The sequence below is a fragment of the Nannospalax galili genome, unplaced genomic scaffold, assembly GCF_000622305.1.
Source record: "Nannospalax galili isolate Female #2095 unplaced genomic scaffold, S.galili_v1.0 scaffold1007, whole genome shotgun sequence".
Classification (NCBI taxonomy): domain Eukaryota; kingdom Metazoa; phylum Chordata; class Mammalia; order Rodentia; family Spalacidae; genus Nannospalax; species Nannospalax galili.
In genome coordinates, this window is record NW_008355473.1 from 1138646 (window position 1) to 1143331 (window position 4686).

The window sequence follows — 4686 nt, forward strand, 5'->3', positions numbered from 1 at the left end:
TTTTTAAGGTATGTTCTTATGGTTTTCTGAATTTTCTCAGAATCTTTTGTAATGATTCTCTTTTCATCTCTGAGTTTATTAATTTGGCTATTCTCTTTCTTTTGGTTAATTTGGTTAAATGTTTGTCAGACTTTCACCTCTTCATTTCATTGATCTTTCTATTGTTTTCCTTAATTTTGTTTCGTTCATTTCAGCATTGATTTTATTCGTCTCTTCCCATCCTCTTTTTAGGTGTTTGTTTGTTCTTGGTTTTCCAAGGGATTCGGGTGTATTATTGTTATTTATGTGAAATGTTTCTATTTTTCTGGTGTGGCCACTTAACATTATACATTTTCCCCTTAGGACTGCCTTCATTGAGTCTCATAGATTTGGGTATGTATTTTCATTTTCATTTAGTTTTAGGAAGTTTTAAATTTCCTTCTTGATTTCTCCTTTGATTCAGTTTTCATTGAGTAGCATGTTGTTTAATTCTCCATGAGTCTCTGTACATTTCACACTTCTTTTACTGTTGATCTAATAGTATTTCTTTTATGAATTTGGATGCCGCTTGTGTGTGGTGCATATATGATTAGAATTGTAATATTTTCTTTGGTTATTATTCTTTTAATGAGTCTGAAATGACCTTTCCTATCTCTTCAAACTAGTTTTAGTTTAAAGTCTGTTTTTCCAGATATTAGAATAGTCACCCATGCTTGTTTCTGGTTCCATTTGCTTGGAGTGCCCTTTTCAATCCTTTTACCCTAAGGTGGTATCAATCATTGACGAGAAGATATGGTGCCTCTCAGAGGCGGCAGATGGATGGATCCTGTTTTCTAATCCGTATAGTTAGTTTTCATCTTTTTATTGAGGAAATGAGACCATTAAGATAGGGTGTGCCTATTGACCATGTTTATTAATTCCTGTTATGTTGGTGTTATATTGTTTTCTTAAACTTTTTTGATTAACTGTTCTGGAATTTTTTATTTATTCTTTGTTCCCCCACTCTTTTTTTAACCCTTAACCTAACTTTGTTCATGCTTATCTGGGGATGGGAATAGATCATTCAATAAAGTCATATAGCAAAAATGGGGAAAAGTCTTATCATGTACAACTTTTATATTACAATAATGATGTGCTTAATTACTTTTGTGCTTACAAATCTAACATTGCAGGTTTTCAAAAAATAAACACAATTAAGATTTCTAAGTGCATTTTATAATAAATTTCTAATTTTCTTTGTAGATAGATCAAGCACCTCCAAAAACACAAATTCCTGTACACAGTAAGCATTTTACTTAAAAGGAACACTTAACACACATGGGCAGCCTCAGCATAAGGTGGCACTATGCAATCAGCTTGGCAGGCAACAAACCATAGTGCCAAATGGAAAAATAAGGGCAGGTGCAAATACAGAAACATACTGATTTGCTAAAATAAATAAGATGTGATGCATTAACACGTCACTGTAATGAATGAATACCAGAACATATCATAAACGCTGACTACACAGAAGGGCACACCATGTTTTGATGTCTCGACTCATGTTTTTGTTACCTTGAGGTAGATAATACATGTGTACCAAATTCGGCATTCATTTTCAGTTGCTGCTGGTATCATGTGTCTTAAGAAATGTCTACAGTATGAAAATGTTGAAAATACTAATGAGTGAAAAATGTTTCAGGAAAAAAATAGATATTTCAATGCAGTTATGTACAGTCTCACTGTTTAAGTCTCAAGGCAAGGTTTTGTTTCCTGGAAAGCAGGCCAGGAAATGTTTACTTGTCTTAGTGCATGTGTCTTCTCCTACATTGCATCATTTTTTCAATTCTATTTTGTGTATGCAAACAACATGCCACTTAAAATGAAAACTATCTTACATGCAGAAAATAAAAAATTAAACTCTAGATTTTACAAAACCAAGAACTAATAAAATTCCAGTGACACCTTTTGATTCAAGAAAAAAAAATGACAAACACTAATGATAAAAGAAAAAGACAAAACTGGGGCTGGAGAGATGGCTCAGTGCTTAAGAACACTGGTTGTTCTTGCAGAAGACCCAGGTTCGAATCCCAGCACCCACATGGCAGCTAACAACTGTCCTTCACACCAGTCCCAGGGGATCCGACAGCCTCTTCTGAACTCTGCGGGCATTGCACGACATGGGTGCACTTACCTACATGCAGGCAATACACGCATACACATAAAATAAAAATATAAATAAAAGAAAGGACAAAACTCATTCCATGAAGAGTACAAAGAGGAATGTCTGCTGAGTGTTTTACTTCAGATGTTACAGAATGCTGCCGTATGTTTTGTGAAGAATTTGAGCAGAAGATTTCATAGGTGAAGGTGCTAATGTGGCCTGGATGGACTTGAGGGAGGACCCCACTGGACTGTGGAATTGTGGGGTGCTGATGGACTCTAGCTGCTTGTTGAGGAGATACTCCCCACCACTGTTCAGAAGCCCTGCCTCGTACCTACTCTCCCCAGGCTTCCCATCCTCCACTGGATCAGTTTCTAGCACTTCAGAGTCTTCCTTCCTGTTAAAGAACTTGTCCAAGTAGCTGGTGTAAGTGTTCTTTCTCCACATCTTCATTCTTCCTGACCTTACAACAAAATGGACAGATGAGGAAACACTCCTCCCTGCCACTCACAAACTGGCTATCCCGCAAGGACCAGTCAAGGCTTCCAAATATGCGAGATTGGCCCAGTTCTAGCTGGGACACTGAGATAGTCAACAACATTAGTAGCTCAGTCTGGAAACTAAACTGAATATTTTCTGCAATGAAGGCATCAAAGTCAAACCCCTGGCGGTCTCCCTTTCCTTCTCGGCCAGTTGCTGGGATGCCTCCTCCAGTGCCGACTGTGCTTTGACCAATCCATTCTTCTCACACTTTGACTTGCCTTTCTTATCAGATTTTTCTTTGCTTTGTTCTTTCCAGTTGGAAAGATCTAGAATAAGTTGGGGCTCATCGTAATGGTTAACCTCGCTCTCTCTCCAAACCAAATTATCTAAATATGATGGTGACCTTGTCTTGCAGCTACAGGAGTGGCTACACTCCAGATCACATATTTGTTTTCATGGTGATCTGGGTACTGCCAGCAATATTCAAGGGTATTTGGTATCAAAAGCAGGATCCTCCAGATGTTTTTCTAGGTCTTCATCCAAATATTTTGAAGATCAACTTGAACTTCTTCATCAGTGATATCAGACAGAGCTCTTGGGTCAAGCTGAATGTCATGGATATTAAAATTGTTATGAATCAGTCAATCATGCTCTGAAAACTGACAGTAATGATACTTTCCAAGTTATAAATGGGACAATGAGTTTCACCCATAAGCAAAATATCATCACCTTTATCTTCAGTGTGAAAAGGATGACTTGAAACCATCTCATCCATTGGAAAATAATAGCTGCTCATGTAAGGATAGGAGAGAGCTTCCTCTGCTGTCACTGTCAGCTGGCCCATGTTGCTGAATGTCAGAGTCTGTTCCAGGAAATCCAGTGCTTCTCTGAGTTAGCGGCTTGTGTGGCTCAGTCACGTCATTTCTACTATAAACTGGAATTGCACTGAGAAGATCCTGATGATCTTCCTCATGCACAACAGGGACAGATTCTAAAATCAGCTGATGTGCACCTGCAAAGAGGGCTTTACCAGTCAGCATTTTGACATAGATGCAGTCTGTGGTCCACATGTCAGTGGCTTTAGTGTAATTATTAGGAGAAAGTAAAAAATGTGGAGCTCTGTACCATTTAGTAACCAATCCTTCAGAAAGATGACCTTTATGGGAACGATGAGGATCCATGATCCATGCCAAGCCAAAATCACCCATCTTCACCACTGGGTCTTCAGTGTTAATGAAGAGATTTACTGGCTTGAGGTCTCTGTGCAATATATTTACAGAATGCATATACTTGAACCCATGCAGCAGTTGATACATGAAAAGCCTGGCATGCTCTTCCAGTAAAGGGCCCTGCTCCAGCACATTCACCAAGTCTGTCTCCATGTACTCCTGAAGTAAATGCCGTAAAGCTCTGTCAGAGAGCCTGTGTCATCTGCTAACTGGCTTCCACTGGGACCAAGGATTTCAAACACTTTCACAAGTTATTATGGTCAAGTCTTCTAATAATTTTGATTTTATGGAGAGCATGTTTGACACTCTGGAGATCTGTAAGGAAAATTTTCTTGATGGCTACTCTTGTCACAGTCATTGTCTACAGTAGAAAAAAACCAAGTTGTTGCCACCACAGCCCAGTGGTTTTTAAGTCCATATACCTAGAGCCCAGATCAAAACCATGAATGTTCATAAGACTTTCAAACTTCTCTGCCATTTTGAAACCCTTACAATGAACTTTCCCTTTTGAATTGTTGAACATGTGTAAACAAGGAAGAAAACTGGCATCAGAAAGAAACATCTCTCAGAAAGGGAGAATAAAATCAGTTTTGCTTCCACAACATGGTGGTTTCTTGATGTTCATTACAGATGGCAACCAGGCCCACTGAGTACCTCTCAGATTTAAAGTTCAAAAAAGATAGCAAGGCAACACTCCTAGTTCAAGGAAGGAGGAGAAGCTCTGCAGACATTTCAAGAAAACACTCAAGAAACTCAAATGGAATGAAATGACATACTATGCACTCAAGTTAACTGTGCTAAACGACTGAATATTTAACAAAAACTTGACTAAAAATGCACTTGACAGGCTTC

General features: G+C 38.4%; 1 pseudogene; it reads right to left on the bottom strand.

Annotated features, from left to right (window-relative positions):
* Positions 1–2257: 2257 nt before the first annotated feature.
* Positions 2258–4312, bottom strand: LOC103749873 (annotated as a pseudogene).
* Positions 4313–4686: the final 374 nt, after the last annotated feature.